This window comes from Oculina patagonica, chromosome 6 (genome assembly GCF_052425735.1).
Source record: "Oculina patagonica isolate OP01 chromosome 6, crgOcupat, whole genome shotgun sequence".
NCBI classification, from domain to species: domain Eukaryota; kingdom Metazoa; phylum Cnidaria; class Anthozoa; order Scleractinia; family Oculinidae; genus Oculina; species Oculina patagonica.
This window is the reverse complement of record NC_135763.1, coordinates 23,104,467-23,126,046: the sequence shown is the minus strand read 5'-3', so window position 1 is coordinate 23,126,046 and position 21,580 is coordinate 23,104,467. Positions and strand designations below refer to the sequence as shown.

The window sequence follows — 21,580 nt, the reverse complement described above, 5'->3', positions numbered from 1 at the left end:
GAATTTTTCTACTCCCTCCTAGATGGAACGCTAGTCCATGGCAGTCCCACCCCAGAATTATTTCGCCGGTAACCATTTATACACCCGGGTGGGTAGAGGCGCTATGAGAGAAAATGACTTGCTAAAGAACACAATACAGCAACCCTGGCCAGGGATCGAACCGCGGACGGAATTTCGGAGTTCACTCCACACAAGACCTAAGATGGCCGCCAGAAGGCTGTCACGTTTTCTTAAAAAAATCCTCATCTTGCCATTTTTAATACCCTGAACACTTGAGCGTTGAGGTTTTGCGGGAAGAGTTTAGTTTGAATGTTTACTTTTTCGTGAGGGTGATCGGATTTGTAGCAGAATTTAATGCCAGATCACATGTCTGTGCTCTTCAAATTTGCGTGAAACAATTTGACGGATAACTAGAGTACAGAATAATGTACAGATCTGAGACTTGGACAAGTAACGGTAGTTTATATAGCAGTTTTCTACAACCTGTAATATATTTTTTTTTACTTAATAGTTTTGGTTTTATTTTGGCGGCGTGACAGTGAAAACCACTTATAGGATGTAGTATTCTTAGCCTGCCTGCCTTTTGATGAGAGGGATGAGAGGACTTAACGTAATAAAAGCACAGCTATGTCAAGGCATGGAGCCAAGACTACTCAACGACTGTCTGTTACTCTTACGGGATGTTTAACATGGTTTAGTCAGAAGCACATTTACATTCACGAATCATATCCGTCCCCTTGTCTATCAGAAGTTGCTTTTTTTCTTTTGATTTTACATGAATCTCAAAGTGGCTACAGATGGCTTTCAGCATGACCACATTGAATTTTTGAAGCGTGTTGCTGTGGTAACGTTCACAGAGGTCATACGTGTCGTAGCAGATGGGATGCGAGACGTTGATTTCTCTATTAACCTCGTCTACCAGAACTTGTCTGTCGGAATTTTCCTGGAGGCATTGGATATCTTCCTCGTCATCGGGTGACATTCCGACCACACCCTGATACTCCTGGTCCTTGCCTTCCCGCAAGTTGCATACCCAACTTTTTACGAAACAGTCGAGAAGAGACGAGGTTTATACGAAGCACTAACATAGGCTTTCAAATGAAGTGAAAAATTCTTATATAAGAATCTATCATATGAGCTCATACAGCACGTTAAAAGAAATAGCTGTCTCTACCATTTCGACGGCCGAAGACCATACAATCCATGTCATTGTTGACTACAGAGTTGGAACATGCCCATTAAATGCTAATAAGTGCGATGGCAAGTAAAAATTTAGGCCAAGTAAAAAAAAAACAAATGTTTCTCGTTCCGATTTCTATAAAAAAAGAGAGCGGCCGGGCGCATTTTTTTAATTTTTAATTATTTATTATTTTGTTGCATTCCATACCTGTGTTGTTCGAATATGTGAATATTGATGTAAAAGTAGTAAACTTGATTTAAGTGTCAATCGCTCTAGCGTTTTAAACACCTATTGTTGACACTAATTTTTTTTCCTCCATCGTCAAATTCTCCAGGCCAGAAGCGAAAATCCTGCAAGGTAATTGACCTATCCAGTACGGACCTAGTGTAACAAGGATTTAAAGTTTTGGGCCTTAGTTTGTATTAAACGCAGACAAAAGCCATGTCTTACTCCGTACAAAGTGAAAGTAAACATTGTTGGTTTTTGTTCGTTCTAACTTTTCCAAAAATAAAAAAGAGAGGCGGCCCCAAAAAATGAAGCGGGCGGGGACGAGAAACACTTAATTGGCCATACTGACACGTTGTCGCCCCATCACATGCTGCGGAGATAAGTTTTCAATCAGCGCAACGCACTGAATGATCGTTCTGCAGAACACGATGTAGCAGGTATCACTCACGGATATGAAGAACGTAAGGAAACTCTGAAAACTTATCAAATAGATCATTCTCTTGCATTTCTGAAACAGACATGTAGCCATATCCGCGCACACGACGAAAACTCGCGCACATTTTCGGCTCGGCTTCCAGAATGTCTCCGTCGATTTTATAAAATTTAGTAACGCAGAGAAGCTTTCTATATCAGGTGTTTAACTGTGACAGATATTTGCAGTACAGTGCCCAACAGTAAAAAAAAATACAAACATGTATATCAACAAATGATCCCCTTAAAATAGAAAACATCTATCTCTTCGAAAAAAAAAACTTCTTTAAAAACTGGCTTTGCCCAAATTTCTCTTGCTGCCCAAAAAATCTGAGTTGCCCAAAATTTGAGGGGGGCTGCAGCCCCCCCCCTCCCTGCCCCCCCGGCCTGTACGCCTATGGGGAAGGGTCCGCCTTTCGCCAAGTTCTTTCTCCTAGTGTAAACCGTGCCGTAAGGTATTCTTTAACCTTCTGCGAAATTCTAAAGTTGCTCCTCGGTTTGCTTAGGACCCATCCTGTTTGTATAGGATTGATTTATTTAAAACTCGAAATTGCGCATGCTTTCCAAATTTTGATTTAAAAAAATTATAGTGACATTGCCTTGTTGGCACAAGCGATCAGCGGTCTCCCCATTTATGCGGACCTCTGCGGAAGCAGCATCACACAGTATCGATATTGTCGAGATGTACGCTGTAAATGGTGATGTTTCTTCGGAATACAGACCTCAAATCGCGGCTATGTTCTCTGAATACCAGTCTCGGAGTGTCTTTTGACTGATTCTTGAAGAAAAACGGCTCTGAAACGGTGTTCAATGGGCTATTTAGTGCGAAATGTAGCCTTGGATTCAGGCTTTCGCTCGCCAACAAGGGACTCGATAGATGCCGTGGTACTCAAGTTTTGAAGGCAATACCTACCAATTTGCTGGAGTTATTATAGGATTTAGCAATCTGGGGATTGTTAACCGTATAACGTTGGACATAAACCGAGATGAGAAGCAGGTAGGCTGCATGTGTGTCAAAATCTGCTTGAGAGAGTTCGATTTCAATATAGGCGAAAAAATCGAAAATGCTGGTACATGTGCTGATAAAAACGGTCACAACTTTTGAAATATTGAAAACGTACATGGGATTTTGCACATATTTGCAGAATAACGACTACTCTAGTCGGCTGTATAGGCTAGAAGTATTAGGTTGGTCCCAAAATTTAAAAAATAGCCTCTAAATCGAAGCCAATTTACAGTCTTCGCTCGAAGGCGATTAGTAGTGGTCATATTACGCTCCATTTTGCCTTTTCAGGAGAATTGAGAGGGAAATTGTGACTTTCTTGGAAAACTAAAAAGGTTTATGAGCAAGTTGATATAAAATTTGCGGCTAGATGATGCGAAAGAAATATTTTACAGTGTTACGAAAAGTGCCTATTTTTCAATTTTTGAGACGTTGTGACGGGGGCTGACAAGGTAAAATATTTTATGGCTTCTAACGCGGCCAGAATATCATTTCAAATCAAACCAAATCTGTTTTAGTTCTTACCTCGGTAAAGTCTTTCAGTTGACAGAGTTTCAGGCAAAATTATTTTTTACGCGAAATTGAGTGGGTGTTTCTAAGAAATACGCCCTCTTAATTGTTTCTGCTCCTCTCCCTCTTTTGGTTTTTTAACAACTGGCTCTTTAGTTAGTTTGGCAATCATGGAAAAATCTGAAATTGAAGAACAAGACAGAATTGTTATAAGCTGATAGCACATATGAATTAGTAAGAGTTTGAATAAGTACAAGTTAAATAATTACAAAATGCACTTTTACATGGTGTCCCAAGCTTCCAAACATCTCCTTAAAACAAAATCTTGCACTTAAAGGTTACAATATGTTTTTTATACAAGTACAGTTGTAAATAATTTTAGCGCTTTTTTTTTTTTTGTAAATAATTATCACCCTGTTGGCCAACCTCTTTAAAGAGACCACCTTTCTTCAGTGACCACTTTAGGTTGTCTTTAGGGTGGATACGTAAAAAAAACTTCACTGTATTTTAACAGATCTCAATATTGCCACCTTAAGAGATTTGTAATGACTATGCAAGTTGTGGTGATAGCATTGCAAAGTGAGGCCAACTGAGAGCAGCCAGAGTCTTTATATTCCCTGCAGCTTATAGCATGTACATACCAGTTATTGCTTCAACAACATCTATGTCTAGTCCATGAAGTCTTCTTCCTTTTAGCTCTGCTATGTCTTTTTCTTTTAGTTCAAGAGGTAATTGGTCGTTAAATACCTGGAGAGCTAAACTTTCTGGACTTTCTTTTTCGTTTCCTTTGTACATTTTTTTGTTAGTGCACTGCTCAAGACTGTTGTGCGCTTGCTTTAGAATGTTGACCGTTTCTAGCTTGGATCTTAAATTTGCCTCCACGAACTGAAAACTTTCGTTCAGCTCGGTTTCCATTATATCCTTGGCCTTTTTTGTTTCTTCTTCTCAATTTTCTCTAGTTTCATCTGTTTGATAAGATTATATACATCTTTTAGAGTGACATTTTCTTTAGCTTTTGCTTTCAGCCTGTTCTTCTTTGGTTTAGGTCTCATATTGGGGCTTTTGGTGGTGGGAGTAGCGCTAAGTAAGCGCTTTGTCACATACGGCTTAAGCAGACCATGTTAAGGTGTGCTTACTGCAAACATCTTGCAACATGCTTGGTCTAAGTAACGTTAGAAAAGTTTTCCTGGGGAAAAAATTCCAAAAGCATTCTGGTCTACTTGCAGCGACCAAAAGGATCTTGAAGGTGGTTAGAATTGATGAATCTTGGTCCAGCTTTACCTGCCGGTAGCCATTTTAGCAGTCCATCTTAGTGAACACCTTTGTATTAGCTAGGTCTGGAAGGGATAAGGAAAGGTCATTGCTTTAAGGCGTTGTTCAGTGGTACCTTTCTACTACTTTTCTTGTTAACTTCTTTGGCATTCACCCAGTTAGTTGCTTTTAGAACTTTCTCAATCACTACTTGCGGCTCAAGCTCCGCTAGATGTTCTTTCAGAGGTTTGCATGGGGTTTCAGGTATCTGTATCGGCAGCCTCTGGACTGGTTGAATTGTTTCATCTAGTTCTTGGTGTAGGGTTTCACCGAGTTCTTTGGGTGGATGAGCTTCAACTATGTGAAAACAACAAAATTTTGTAACAATGGGGTTAGCTCCTCATCCTCCGTTATCAGGTCGCCGTGGTGGGATTAGGCATTTATAGATTGTGCTAGTAAAAGTAGCATATTATGCTGGTAGCACTGCTCTTTTTCTGGCCAAATTATGCTAAAATTGTGCTCGTTTTTCCAAATTATGCCACTTTTTTTAAAATTATGCTCTTTGAAAAAATTGCAAATAAGTCCAAAAAATAAATTTTTATTAGAAGCCGTTGGTCTACAAGAAAGAAATGGAACGAATATCACAATGAAATTCAAATAAACATGTGGTTCAGGTTTACATGCACACTAGTACTAGTCTATACTCTCGTGTAGCTTATCTGCGATTGTTATATTGCAGCATTACACTTGTTTGCAAGTAGTCAGAAAGTGCATTGTCTTGCTGCTCATGGAAAGACGCCAAAAGCAGGCTAAAAACTCTTTCTGCGGCAGCCGACGAAGGTTGAACAAGTAAGACTTTCTTGACTGCAGAAGACCAATTAGGAAGCCTCTCTTCGTGTACCTTCCACCACTCAACTTTTTTCCCCTCGCATTCAATAGCCACATCCTCAGTAGCAGCGATGTACTGTGGCAGCTCTCTGACAAGACCGTCGATTGTCTGTCATTGTCGAGGAATGGAAAAATCCTGAGGGCTTCTACGCTAGCTCTTGTTGGCCTCAACCAGCCAACGGTTACGGGGCACATCACTCTTGCAGCTTTGAAGGCCGTAACTGCATCGTAAAGATCCACATTGAACTTCCGTAAAAACCACTGAATCGCTGGCTGTACACAAGCCTTGGCTCTCTGTTCCAAGGCTGCTGCGCTCTGATTCGGATCTTCATTGGTAATTGCAGCTACCACTGCACGCACATTTGGAAAGTGCGGCGCCTGACAAGCCTCAGCAACGGCCTTCAGCTTTTCATAGCATGAAAACACAAGGGGACCATCTCCTTCTAAGAAGTACATAGCCTTGACAAAATGCTCCCCAACATCAATGGTCACGGCAAGCTCCAGCTTGAGGTTGACAAGGGACTCAGGATCTGATAGTAAGTTTTGTAGTTGCGGCAGAATGTTTGGGCGACTTTCTCTGCTGCGGCCTCCTGAAGAAATTTCGGAATGTCCCCAAACTGCTCCAGTAGCTGCTTGTAAACCTCCCATTTTGACCACCAGCGAGTTTCGCTATAGGATTTTGGCTTTCGGCCTGTTAGATCTTTCCATGCCAGTTTTGCTTTGTAGCTGTGAAACAATCGGATCCACAGGTTTCCAAACTCCTGAAGAGTTGGAATTATCAGATGGCTGCCCACATTATCGAGCGTGTGGGAAAAACACACAACGTTCAACAACTTTGGAAAGATAAATTGTATTCTGTTCAGCGCCGCTTGATTTACACTGGCCCCATCCCTCATAGCTGCTAGAAGAGAGTTAGCTCTAATTCCAAATTCGAGACACAGGGCCTCGTTCAGGACTCTAGCTAGCTCATCAGCATTCACTGACTTCGAGCAAACATCAATCCTTATTAAACGCTGCGTTATCACCCATTCGTCGTCAATAAAACGAACGATTATTGCAATGGCCTCACCTTGTCTGGTACTCCCGTCGAATATCACCGACACGTCTCTTGTCATATCTGCTTGTCCTGGTAAAGACAGTTCCTTCTTTATCCTCTCCACTTCTTGCTTGAAAATAAGGGTAATATAATGCCCAAGATTAGAGCTACTGGTAAGGCAATGGCCATTTTTCTCTAGCAGAGAACGCAGCTTGTCGATTTTGCTGATCGGAATCCCTGCCTTCAGAAATTCCTCCACTACTTCTTGTCTGTATGCTTGCTCAGCTAAAGGTAGTGTGCTGTCTTGGCGGGTTTTCTCTCGACTGAGTGCCTCGGCTCTAGTTTGTTCTTTTAACTTTGATTTCTTAAGCTTTTCTTTCGATCTTGTGTGTTTCTGTGATGTACAATGGGATTTAAGGACGCTCTTCTTTGACGATACAATCTCCTTGCAAGCATCACAGAAAATTTTCGTTCCTCTGACGATCAGGTACTGATCAGGAAACTGAGTAATGCGATCGTGTAAAGAGACATTCTTTGTGTCACTTGTTCCTCTCCTGTTGTACTTTCCTTTTGTCTTTTGCAGGGAACGGTCTCTGGCAATTGCCGCTGGTTCTGGCCCATCACTTCTCTGAGAACGTTGTAAGTTTTCGTTCAGATCTGGCAAGACTGGCATGGCCGACGCCATTTTGTAGCCTTGCCTAATGAGAAGTACTGGGACCGACATGGTTTACAATGTGACCTCCGGTTCCGGTGCACCCCAGTCCCCGGGATCAGTGAACTGCAAATGCTACTAATTGTTCTAAAACATTAAATATCGAATAATGTCAGCAAGTGCTTGGGAATTGAAATCAAAAATGATCAAATTATAGGATCAAAAATGATCCGATAATTATCAAAATATGCGAATTATGCTAGCAGTGCTAATTGGGAAAAATTATGCCAGTTTGCTCAAATTATGCTAAAAATTATGCTAGCACAATCTATAAAAGCCTAGGTGGGATAAGCTGGTAACTTTGAGCAATATATCCTCCACAAAGGCCAACAACCTTTGGTAAAGATCTTCAGGTCTTTCATGGGTTCCAGGTGAATTTGGGCAAAGTTGATAAAACAGGGACCTGTTAGCGGAAATTTTCACTAGTGTGTTTCTGGAGATAATCGGACAGTAATTAATCATTGGTTCCGAGTATTAGCTCAAGTAAGTTTATGTTCTCTGGCAAATCAGTTACTGGCAGATCAATTGCAAAACTGTCCATAACTGAAACGTTGTGAGCTGTGTGAAGATTAAGATCTTGTAGTTATGCCGAATTTGAGGATGGGTAGGGTTTCTTGTTTTTGGGCACTGCAACATAGGGTGATCTTTGGTGCAGACACGGCACTTGTGGTGGGTATTGAAGGCTTCTGGGCTTGATTTGTCACACGAACACAAACAATAATAGTTCTACTGACGACAGGATTTATCTGCTTCAGATTTGACTAGTGTACGCTGTTGAAATGATGAAGCTTGATGGGGAAAGGAAACCATGCTGGCCTTGTCATTGTGTGGGAAGAATGTTTAAAAAATGTTACTGCCTTATCCCGGATCTGGTTGGAGCTCGTCCTTTCCAGGCGCCGTAACTCAATTTGTCTTGCGATATGCGAATGGAAAGCTTGCACACTCAACGAGGAGTAACTTGATGCCTTCAGCATCAACAACTCAAGATAATCCAGCATGGCGGATTTCTTGGCCGTATCATAGGGTTTGATCATGGCTAGAAAACCCACTATGAACTGTGGCAACTCAAGCTTATCATAATCAATAGAATTGCTATTAGATGTACCTGTAGCAGACTCGTGTGGTCTTCGTTGTGTGGTCTTATTGTTTTTTTCAACAGACGCAGATGAATTTGTATTTTCATCAGCTTGGCCATCAAGAGAAGCACTGGGGGCATGGCACAAACGCAGAATTTTCCAGCGTGAGATTCTCTTTGTGAAGCCGGGCAAGGCGAGTTTTGAGACTTCCCGAAAGCCACATATATGGGTTACCAATGTGTCAAAGTAACGCTGAAGGCTAGCCAACTGAGTGGCTGGGTGTGGTAAGTTAATCATTGCTTCCATATGGGTGTCAGCAATTCGGTGGCATTGACCAAATTGTTCTTGTAACAGCTCGATACTTCCCAGCAATAGATCTCGAAGCATCCCTATGCAAAGGAGCCCTCAAATAGTTAAACTCCTGAATGTCACTTAAACTAGAACTAATGGCACTGCCGCTCGGTACGAAAATCAGAATGATTGCCAGTAAAGAGGGGTTCCATCAAAGGTTGTCAGGGTGAGTTTTGGAAGGGGCTAATATTTTGAAATTCACTTGAATTTGAACCTGTACTCACCAAGGACATGTCCAGTTGTGCTCCTTGAAATAGAAAATTGTTTTCTGAGTCGGCAGATTGTGGCGGTTGAAAATTGTTTCCTTAGTCGGCAGATTGTGGCGGTTGCATTGGTATTATAGCATTTCCATTGGGTGACGGCACGGTTTGCTTTTAGGAGTTGTGGAATGCTTTCCCTCGGCAAATTTCTTCTACGATTGTGCTTTGAAGTTCTTCGGATTCTAGAATTTCCTGCTGAAGATCATCCAGTTTGTCAATAAGGGCGGTGAACTCCGTGTCCAATTGTGACAGCTTTTGGCGTTTTTGCTCCAGTTGTCCAATATGATTGTTGAGTGTTGCTCTTCGTATGGTATTGATCTCTCCTTCCATAATGTCCATTTTCCCCCCCTCTCCTCCATCCGAGTCCTGGCACAAATGTCAGTTAGTTTAGAGGTTGAATTCATTGAGGAGAAACAAAAACAAGACAGCACAACATGGCTGATACAAAAGTACATGGATTTAATGAAATACGGGGAGTTCTGGCCCCTGAAAGTTACACTACATCCCAGTCCGCGATACACGAGAATAACAACGACCTAGTTACAATATGAAACCTTAATCCAACTTCGAGTATAAAGTACTATATCAATATTCTTGAAAAAACTGCTCCAACTTGTAGTGACGCAACTTGTTCAAAAGCCTGTTTCAGACAACTAAATCAGTCTAAACTGCACTGATATCTTTAGAAGCATACAGTTTGCAGGTAATAGCTCTAGCCCTTTGAACAAGTCTGGTGAGAGTTTGCACTCCTAACCTATCTCAGTGAAGGGTTTCACGGGTCAACATCAATCCCACTGCCCCTTCTTCCTCCATAAATTTCAATTTCCTTGGAGCTGTGCTTGCCCTTTGATCTCTTGCAATTTTTCCTTTGCAATTTCCTTTTGCTTTCTATTGTGTGCTTGAGCCTCTGCTGCTTTCACTTTAACTGCAATTCGATCCCTTTCACTATTGAACTCAATACTGACGCTTCTTCCCTCACATGATTCTCTAAATGAACCACTGTTCATCTAATGCTTTGTTTACTCAGGTAAACCACATCATACTATTCAAGTATAGTTTATCGTGTTCTATCTTGGACATGATCACCATAACTATTTAATGTTTAATTCCTCAGTTTTTTGTTTGCATAACCTCAAGTCATTCGTAATTGGATTGATGCAAGTTTTATCACCACACTTTCACTGTCTATCAAAGCTGCCAAACTTTTCAAATGGGTGGTTATTTTTTTTTAATCATAAACCTCTTATTTTTCAATGTCAACTGCTTAGAATTCACTGTTTGACTCACCTCTATCGACTGCACATTTTTCACATTCTCCATGCTTTGTGATTTGTGATGGTTGATCCTTGTGATTGCCCAATTTGATCAAGAAAACTGCTCTGTATCAATGCCTGCCTGGCCTAACATGGTTTTGATCCAGCGCCCAATAGTGGACGAGGTTACTGACCTATATGGTTTGATGTTTGACACAAGCAATGTAGTTGAATTTCTCAAATTCTCAGTCATCATTGGCATCCTCGTCTCGGAGAAGCGATGGTCAGCGCATCAGTGTCGACAGGCTCTTGAGTGACTCAAAAGCCCGATTCTTGAGTGGCAGTCTTTGTTGCAGCTGGTACAGATGTAGTTGGTGGCCTCTCGAACTGATACTTGTCGTTCCTTTCTTGCCGCCCGCTTGATTGTCGCCTCGGCCCTGGCCTTTGTCTCGGCCCTGAGTGCCCCCTCCTTCACACCGTGACGCCAGGCGTCTCGGTCTTGCGCGAGGACCTCCCAGGTATTTGGATTGAGATCAGCGAGACGCAGGTCATGCTTGCAAACATCCTTAAAGCGAAGGAGTGCTCGGCCCATCGTCGGGCGCCCTCCCACAGTTCCCCGTAGAGGACTTGTCTTGGCAAGCGATCGGGTTCTATACGGTGAACATGACCAAGCCAACGTAGGCGTCTTTGGATGAGTAGTGTAGGGATGCTCGGCATGTCGGCTCGTTGAAGAACATTGGTGTTGGGAACTCTGTCCTGCCATTTGATTCCCAAATTCTCAGTAGCTTTAAGGTAATAATCTAATGTTTCATACACACACACAGTTCCTTGACAGGATACTTGAACAGACGGATATTCCCAAAAACCTTCCCAGGTCTGTGCTGCTTAACATGATCTCTTAAGGCAAAATTAAAGCATTCTCCATTCCTCTGCATGTAATTCTCTCACATGTCCAAAAATGTCAAAGTCTGACACCTTTGACCTGTAGTCAATGCAATTAACATGACGAATTTCAAGGTGAGTTCCTTCGAAGTAATCTTAATCAAAGGCCAATATTAACTCAGGTAATCAAGAGCCAATATTAACTCAGGTAATCAAGAACAGTGTCCACAGACCAAATGTTATTTTACTTTGGGACAGGCTTGAGCTTATTAAACACCTTTTTAAAATATCTGCACAAAAGAAAATGCTTCCCTACTAGTGTGTGGTCCAGATCACCACTGCTATTCAATACAAACTGCTGAACGAGCTGTATTCAGAGCCGAATAACTTGAGCCTTTCTCGAAGAGACCATGCAGGAACAATAACATGGGCCTCACAGCAGGACGCAAGGGATCATGTGATCTTTCACTACAAAATTGTAACCACTTGTTGATATACACGTTGTATTGTTTGTGAGTGCTATCTCCAGGGAAGCATGATGATCTCGACAGTCTGGCAAAAACTCTGATTTTTGCAAGGACTGCCTGATAATTTGCATACCAGTAACTCCAGTCGGTGATGTAGTGGACGGGGGACCGGCCAGAGTTGGATGAACCAGATTCTGAGCAGAATCCCTCAGAACGTTTGGTGTGTCTATCAGAAGGCCCAGCACAACTGTAAAGTATGGCTGAGTTGTCCACTTCAGGATTATCATAATTCCTGTTGCCCGGTCTTAAATTATTTTTTGCACACACCTGGAAATAAGACAAAAAGGGGGGAAATGCGTAAAAGAAAAACTATGACCAGTCAACAGTGAAAGCATCCACAAACTTTGCCATTGGATGCGATTTCCACAAGACATAGGTCTCCACTTGTGCATTAAGCCTACTAACAAAAAGATCTATGTCTGGTTGCCCAAACAGAGCAAGGCATCCATTCAAGGTGGACGTATACAAAACATGGACCCGGGTCCATGGACCACCCCCGTGGACCCGGTCCATGGACCACCTTGTGGACCTGGTCCATGGACCACCCCTGTGGACCACCCCCAATTTTCGAAAGAAAATCAAAGTGTAGAATGGAGACAGGGGTGTTTACCATTTACAAGAAATTTCGGAAAATTTCCGTTGGGAATTTCCGTTGGGAAGAGTGCGTTCCATTTAGACGGGTCTCATTCGTCCACAGGCTCCTCTCTGTTCGGTTTCTGTTGCTCGCTTCGGGATCGTCCGCGAAAGATGTTTATACTCAAGTGATGATGCATGAAATCATAAAGTTCGTAGTTACGAGGAAAGTCTGATAAATTCAAAAGATGATGGGGGAAATTAGTATCCTTGCAGCGGCTACAACTTTCATGAGACGCTACCTGTGCCACAATAGTAACGCTTTGTCAGCATATTCGATCGATGAATTTAATATACTTGCTCTGCCCAAAGAAAGCTTGACTTAGGCACAAATTTCACCTACCATTTATCGTGATGCAGTATATTTTGTAGATCTGATGCAAATACTTGAGTAGAGCACTCGATTAAACCCTGAAAACGCACCTATGAAGAACTTACATAAGACTGACCCGCCATTTTAGTTGAGGAAACGTGAGACCCGGCTGTGAAAAAGGCTTGGGACTAGTGAGAAAGACGAGAAATCTGTAAATGGAACATGAATTTCCATTGGGAAGTTTCCACCGGGAAAACGGGACTACCTTTTCAGGTTGTCCGTTTATTTCGGGAATTTTCCAGTGGAACGAACCGAAAAGTCGTGTTCCATTTACATCCCACCCGGAATTTCCGGAATTTTTTTGTAAATGGTAAACACCCAGGGTATGAATTGAAGGCAGGTACTACAACACAAAACAACGAAATGAAACTACTTAAACAAAATGACCAAAACAAGCTAAACCACCAAAACGAAACTGCTGAAACAGCTGAAACGAGTGACAAAGACAACAAGACAAAATCACAGAAACAAGCAAAACCTTTACCAGCTAACCGTAAACAGACTATTAACCGGAGTCCTAGTTAGGCTAACCGTAGTGCTATTCAGGCTATAAACCGGAGAGCACCTTCCATGCCTTCCACTCCGATTGGCCACTCCAGTTAGCCTAGCTTAGCCCAGTGCTCGAAATTAGCGGTTGTCCGGTCGTCCGATACGACTAAAAGTTCGTTCGGGCAAAAAGTTTTTAAGAAATCTTAAGGCCTAGTTGCCCGAGAAAAAACCGCCGGACAACCAAAGAACTTACATTTCCGTGATCACCCAACAGAATATCAATAAACCAAAGAAAATGTAAGTTTAAACATGAAAATAGCTCTCTTCTAATCGATGGAATCCATCATAATTCTTAGGAAAAGGAAAGCAAAGGTTGAAACAGTTAATTGGACGTTTGTCGAGTGCAATAAGCCGAGATAAGCTTGCCGTGTTGTCTTTAATAAACACGTACAAACCTTGTTGAAATATTTTGACGCGTGTTGAAAGTGACTAGTTACGCATGCAGATTTGCATGACTTCAAAATTCAAAATATCTTGGCGCTTTGGAATGCATTTCTTGCCTTTATCTTAAGTGAAATTTAATTCTGAGCAAAGTTTAATTCAAGTTTCTTTCATATATCAAACTAAAGTTCAGAATTTTTGGCTTTTTTAAGCGAACAGATTTGTGACCCACGTGTAATTGAGACGCATCTTGTCTGGCTGTTGTCTGGGAATAATTTATATTTTAGCTGTTTTGAGTTTGGTGTGTTTTTGCGTGTGAAGGGATTTGTAAAATGACTATATCGCTTCTGAAAGTTCAAATAAGTATTTTCATTTTGATTTTCTTTCGAAAATTAGGGGTGGTCCACAGGGGTGGTCCATGGACCGGGTCCACAAGGTGGTCCATGGACCGGGTCCACAGGGGTGGTCCATGGACCCGGGTCCATGTTTTGTATACGTCCATTCAAGGTCTAATTTTAAATCTTGAGAGAGTTGATCAGCATCAACATTGCTAGATCCTGGAATATGGGCTGCTGATAACCAAATGTTTATAACAATGTTCCAATTCCAAATCTTCTGAGTAAGGGAGTTGCATTGTACAGTGGAACCCCGATATAACGATCTTCGATATAACGATATTCCCCATATAACAATGAATATGTTATGTCCCGGCAAAAGTAAAATGTATGGGATGGAACCCCGATATAACGATTCCTCAATATAACAATATAATTTTACTGCCCCCTTGGCATATCGTTATATCGGGGTTCCACTGTAATGACTAATGACCCCCCTCCCATGGCATTGATATAAGAAACAGAAGTAGTATTATTATCAGACATGACTCTAATATGAATGTCACTTCTGTTGCAAGCATATTATTATTGCAAGCATATTATTATAAACTGGCACGTCGATTCAATCTAAATCGTGAATTGTTTTATTAACTATAGAGATTTTGCTGTTTTTAACGTCTTCGTAAACTTGTAGAAGTGGAAGTTTAAACCTGGTGAAATCATGCTAGCTATGTCGAAGCTTTGTCGGCCCGTGAAACAAACAAAACCTTTCAAGCCGTTATGAGCGGTTCGTTGTATTCTTTCGCCGTCATAACCAACGTGGGAATGCCGTTTCCTCATTCTTCCAAACTTGTATCAGTCAACTTTTTTCGAAACTAGAAAGCTTCAGCTCTATTCAGACTTATATATCGCTTCTGAGCAATCGAGTCAGTTTCGAGTCGGCTTCGAAATCCGGTTTTCATGAATACTACGCCAGTCGTTACGCTCATAAATATGCACATAAATATGTAATGAATTACACACTTTGTCCGTCCCGAAGCTGTCATGATTGCCGCATCAATGCCATCATTGTTGACCCCATTTTCGTTATCCTCATTATCTGAGAAGAAAGCACCGGCCTCCGCCATCATAAATCAACAAACACAGATTTTGAATAAATGTAGTAGAAGACAGTTGTGGTTACACATACTAAGATAAATGGCATTCCCGAGGTGAACAAGACCATGAAAAATCATCAAGGAGTTTGTATTACCGAGGTCTTTCTGGCCACACATAAAATAATTTACCGAGGTCAATCTTTTTCTCGTGACTAATTTGGCACATAATTCAATGATATATCGATATGAATAATTCAAGAGAGGTAGCCAGTGATGTGTCCCTGCTCCTTATCCTCTACCAACAATCCTCTGCTGCTGTACTAATTCAGCGTTTCGTACAGCAAAGGATTAGAAGGTGAAGACTGTGCTTGTGCTTTCTTAACACAATTCATTGCTTTCACTACCTGGTAGCCTGCATATAGCCAATCTTTAAAAGAAAACTTATTTACTAAGCGTTTACGAGATAAAATATCCAATACTAAGCAAAAGTGTTCCAGTTTAATAAATCTTATTTAATTAAATATTCACAAGACATGTCTGATAAAAAAAATGCTAACGGACAAAAATGTCATTGATGTGGAAAAAGGACAGAAACTCAGTAGACCTATCAGTTTTGTTTTGCAGTGTATCACATGTTTAACAGTATATAGCTATATTAGAAAGTAAAATTTGTGTGCAAAAGAACTGTTACGAAACTGGCAATAAACGGCTGCCAGCGAGCAATACTTTTGTCACTGTGTCAATTTCCTTTTATGTCTAACAACAATAACAGTTTTCATCCCCAACTATAGCGTTGTTGAATATATCCAACTCATTTTTTAGAAGTTAAAATAACTCCAATCTTCCCGAGAACCGAAACAAGGAGTTGCTTGTGCCGTTCCTCTGACTCCGCTTGGAATTTGAACATGGCTTCCATTACCCTCTCTTCTTTTCCTCCGCTCTAGTTATGGCGTCTTGTTGACCTTTAAGTAATTTTATGAGCTCACTTTCACCCTCTGCAGTACCTCTCTTCCTTTTCCTTTTCTTTGTTCCGTCGTCTTCCTTTCTTACTTGCTGCTGGCATAACTGTTGTTGCTCCTTGTTGATCCACGTTTTCCAAGTCTGGGTTTGCATTCGTCTCAAATATAGTTGCAGGGCTGGAGCAATGGTCATCTGCATTGCCAGTGTTTGTTTCCCTCACATATTTGGGTCTAACTTTATCAAAACATCCCATGAATTTGTCAATAATTTCATAGAACTCAAAATGTTTCTCGTCCCCGTCAAGTTTTGGAGTTGTTGTCACAGATGGCTTTATATTTCTCAAAGAGTACGTGCCATTTCTCCTTTGCTTGAACGAGAGATTTCTCTGATTGAATGCTGGCTTCTTCGCAAGCTTGTGTGGGGCAAGGACTTTGGCTGGAATGAGAACTCTCAGAACTCGGAGAAGGGGATTGATGGTCAAATGCTGATGTACTTGGACCGTACAATGTACCTAATTCCGGGTTTATAAAACCATTAGTGCTTGGCCTTGAATATGAAAAAGGCAAATTGTTTTTAGCACGCTGCTGGAACTGGCGAGTAAATGAGGAGTATATGTCGTCTCATGTGTACCACTTTCGCTGCACACACCGGGCACTTCCTCACTCGGTAGTGCACTCGTTTTGGTTGTTTGGCTTGCTTCTTCCTTGCATTCGAGCTGTCACTTTTCTTCAGCTTTTTGATGATGTTCAACGTTGCAGGCTCATTGCCGTCGGAGTCTTCCGGCGAGCTATCATGCGATTGTTTTTTCTTCCCCTTTGAGTTGCCATGTGCTGGTGTGTCATCAGCTGTAATCTGGATGGTGTTTGACGTCGAAGCGTCATTGGAATGCGCTACTTCTGCAGATCTGTCGTCTGCTACCTATGTACCTTCAATTACGTTAGTACTGTCAGTGTTACTATCTTGTAGAACTATGGGAGGAATCGGATCTCCCTTTGGGACATCGTTTGCTTTGGTGCCTTCGTCTGAAAAAGCCCCTGCCAATGGGATAACATTAATCTGAATCTCCTCTACCATGTTGTGCACTGTATCGGTGCAATCCTGAGGTTTGTTACAGAACCTTTGGCACAATACGTTGAGAACATCGATGTACGACTGGTATAACTGCTTGACTGTGGGCAAGCCTAGGATCTCTGCTGTTGTTTTGATCACACAGGCCTGGTAGTGATCCGCCCGTAGGCTAGCCAAGGATAGCATCAGTGTGGCTGGCTGACCAATTAATACTTTTACAATTAATACTTAAACAAAGGTTACTGATAGGTTTTCTTCATTTTACTTGGAAGCCGAAAAACAAGGCCGACTACAAAGCAAGGACGCGCAAGAGCTGTCAGATTTGATTGTTGTAAAGCATCAGTAGTTTGAGTGGTGGATACCAGTTGTCAGACAAAAAGTTGTCACAACAAAATTTGTCCAATAGTTTTGTCACAGACAATTCTGATTTTGTCTGCTACTGCGGATAGGCCCTAAGATTGCTTTTGCCTAGTGTTTTAAGGGTGCCAAATAGCAAAAATAACGGAGCAAAAAAAGCATGTACTCACATTATGAAGGCTTGAAGAAAAGAGCACTTCATGATTTGTTCACTGAAATATATCCCAGAAAGGGTAATTGCGTAAAAAATCGTAAAAAATTCCATAAAGGTGGTTTTGGACGCGGTTATCAGCAAAGGCGAGGCAAAAAATTCTACTTTGCCAATATTTTATAGATAAAAAGTGGTAAAAAACTACATTTCCCTTAGACCGCAATGTAATACCCTTAACACACTTTTCAGGAAAAAAATCCTTAAATAATTTTCTTTTCATCTAATTCTTCTGAGCGTACTATTTCAGGCTGCTTTAGGCTCCAGGTATCCAAATGTTGCTTAATGGCCCCTCCCAACAAGACTGCGAGGGACCCAAACCAAACAGTGCCCTTGTCAAGCAGAGTTTCTCAACTTCCTTAGTTTCCATGTTCTTCAACCAGTGGAACCTGAGAGCATCTCTTTTCCCCAGTCGGATTTTGATATTACCAGCGATGGCAACTGGATTGAAATCCCTTGAATCAACACACTGCATAATTGGTTTTGTAGTGGTGGAATGTTGAGACATTTGTTAAGAGATGGTGTGCCATCCCAGGCCCTTGCTTTCAGCAGTTTCATGGACCTCTTCCTCGTGTGGGATATAGAATTCCCCTCCTTCGGCAGAGTTCAGGGCGTGCTCAACTATTCCCTCGGCATTATAATTATAGTTGGACCAATATTGTAACGCCATAAATTCTCCGATAAACTCAGCGTTATAACTTTGTTTAATCACAACAACTCGAATCTACAACTGAGCACATGGTATTGCACCATCAACGAGTCACGTGACTAAATAGTTCTCTAGGGGGGTACCCTAAGGCGCTAGCCTAACATTACACCACTCCCCCCTTTATGAGCACTGTCGCAGTGCGTGTCCACTATGAAAGTCACTTCCGAGTGTTCTGAAGCAATTTGAATGTAACACAACAAACTAGAAGTCTCTAACGACTGTTCATGAACATGACAAATGTCCACAGTTCTCAGGCAAACATTAAAACACCTGAACTTGTCAATTTGCTTTATCTGTTCCATAAAGTCTATCAGTTCTTAGTCATCACTGGAAAAATCAGTTAACCAGCCACCCAAGTCCCGTACCAATTTGGTGGCTTCCGCTGTCTTGAGGGTCTTCCACGAGCACTAGAATCTGCCTCAGGTACAACTTGTCCAGTTGGCTCCACGGTTTGACAAATGAAACTCTCTGGATAACTGTTATCTGCACTAGCCATTGGCAATTCCACTTGAGGTTCAGGTTCCCTCACATCATCAGGCTGGTCACGGTTATCACCCCCATTGCAATCACTCTGAAGTCTCGGGGTAGCATCATCATTCTCAGGTCTCAGAGTAGCACCAGTTTCCTCTCCTCCCAACGTCGACTCCGTTTCAACAAGCTCAACTCCCTCTCCATTACTAACTGGAGCTGACTGTCTATCTTCGACAAAAACCGGAGAATCAACATCCGATGCCTCTTTACTCTCCTCTCGCTGATTCGATAACTCTGTCTGCCTTTCTGTAATCCATCCCTCCAGTGGAGGCCCAAGGTAAGGCTTTAATCGGTCTGAGTGAACAACCTTTGGCTTTGCCTTCTTACTCTTCTGGATTCGGTAAACAACATCTGATAGCACTGATATCACCAGGTAAGGTCCCTCCCAAGGACAGTCAAGTTTAGGGTTTCTCCCTCTCTTTCTCTTCACATTGTGCAGCCAAACAGAATCACCAGTACTGAATGGTCTTCCAGCAAGTCGTTTGTCATAGTTCCTCTTCTAGCGCATGGCTGCCTTGTTCAAATGTCGCCTAGCCAAATCATGTGCACTGGCCAACCTCTTTTGAACAGCCTGGGCATAGTCCATCTTGAGCGGCGAGGCATCAGGAGGTGCCTCTGTTATGGCATCCAAGGGAACTTCCAGTTCCCGACCCAGCATTAACAGATTAGGCGAAACCCCTGTCGACTCGTGTACAGCACCTCGATATGCCATCATGCAAGCTGGAAGCTGAAGATCCCAGTCCTTTTGGTCCTCGTTAATCTTTCCACGCAGCATTTCAACAAGAGTCCGGTTAAAACGTTCCACCTGCCCATCAGATTGGGGATGCAGTGGAGTGGTGCGAGTCTTCTCAATGTCTAACAGCTTGCAAATTTCAGCAAACACCTTCGATTCAAAGTTAGTCCCTTGGTCGCTATGAAGTTGACGGGGTACACCGAAGCGACAAATGAACTCGTCCACTAACTTCTCAGCAACAGTAGTGGCCTCCTGGTTTGGTATTGGGTAGCTTTCAGTCCATTTAGTGAAATAATCACTAACCACCAGTATGAACTTGTTCTTCCGTGGAGTTTCTGGCAGTGGGCCAAGAATGTCAATCGCAATTCGTTCCATGGGAGCTCCCACCACGTACTGTTTCAACGGAGCACGACGTTTCTTTCCCCATGTTTTCTTTGAAGCACAGACATGGCACCTGGTAACCAGTGAGTGAACTGCTGATGTAAGTCCTGGCCAATAATAACGAGACTGAAGAGCACCTATGGTCTTCCGCACACCGTGATGGCTAGCTGTCGTGTGACTATGATGAGCTTCGAAAGCAGTCTGTCGGAGACTCTCCGGAAGAACAACCTGGTCAGTCGTCTGATCTCCTGCGTCACTTTCCCATTTTCGACAAAGTACGCCATTTCTGAAGAGCAGCCTGTCCCATTGTGCCCACAAGGCCTTTACCGCACGACTCTGAGGTGACACATCCTCCCACAATGGTTTCCTTTCACTGGCTTTCTTCCATCCAATAATGACCTTGAGATCAGAATCTGCTTCCTGCTGCTCCCTCAAAAAGGTGGAAGTCCACGTTGGTTCTAACTTTACAGTCCCACAACGATCACCAACAGGACCTTCACAGTTTGCAGGTTGTTCATTGTCCTGGTTTGGGGCATGCACCTCAGTCTGGACACCCACATGAACAAAAGTCACTTGCTTCTGTGACTTCCATCCTACACACCACTTACAACGGTCATCACAAGGTCGACGGGAGAGCGCATCAGCATTCTGGTGTTGCTGTCCTGATCGATATTGGATCTCAAAGTCAAAAGTACCTAAGAATTCAATCCAACGTGCCAGTTGTCCTTCAGGGTCTTTTGCCCTAATGACGGAACGCAAAGGGGCATGGTCAGTTCTTACGCAGAATCTTGCACCCTGTAAGTAATGCCGATGTTGCTTTACAAACTCAACAATTGCCAATAGCTCACGACGAGTCACACAATAGTTCCTTTCAGACTTAGACAATGTCCGGCTCGCAAACGCAATAGGTTTCTCCACCCCGTCCTGAAGCTGTGATAACACTGCACCAATTCCATGGTCCGATGCGTCGGTGTCTAACACAAACTTCCCCTCTCTGGTCGGATAGGCCAGGACTCTACAGGACGTAAGTAAACCTTTTAGGCTGTCGAAGGCCAGCTGACATTGCCCTGTCCAAACAAACTCTGTCTTAGCTTCTGTTAGCTTATGCAGTGGATGAGCTACGGCTGCGAAATTAGGGATGAACCGGCGGTAATACGAGGCGAGTCCAAGGAAACTTTTGACCTCTGTGCTGTTCTCTGGAATGGGCCATGTACGAACTTGTTCCACCTTTCCAGGGTCTGCAGTAATGCCTTCTTCTGTGACCACATGTCCAAGGTATGATACCCGTTTCTGAAAGAGGAAACACTTCTTCGGCTTAAGCTTAAGTCCTGCACACGCTAGTCGCTCAAACACCTGTTTCAACCGCTCTAACTCTTCTTTAAACGTGCGTCCCATAACAATCACATAATCAAGGTAAATCAAGCAGATCTTCCAGTGAAGGCCCTTCAACACAAGTTCCATCAATCTGGCAAATGTACTTGGTGCATTGCACAGTCCAAATGGCATGACATTCCACTCATACAACCCGCTTGGAATAACAAATGCTGCCTTTTCCTGTGTGTTCGCATCCATGGCCACTTGCCAGTAGCCAGAAGCAAGATCTAGTGTGGAGAACCATCTTGAGCCGCTTAAAGCAG

The 21,580-nt window shown here is 42.5% G+C and overlaps 1 protein-coding gene and 2 pseudogenes across 1 annotated transcript in view; 1 reads left to right on the top strand and 2 right to left on the bottom strand.

Moving 5' to 3' along the window:
* The window catches only part of LOC144657140 (steroid 17-alpha-hydroxylase/17,20 lyase-like), an 84,458-nt gene that overhangs the window by 48,300 nt on the left and 14,578 nt on the right, over positions 1–21,580 (top strand). The gene's annotated exons all lie outside the window — the stretch shown is intronic.
* Positions 5,359–7,432, bottom strand: LOC144657944 (uncharacterized; annotated as a pseudogene).
* Positions 15,808–17,030, bottom strand: LOC144657943 (uncharacterized; annotated as a pseudogene).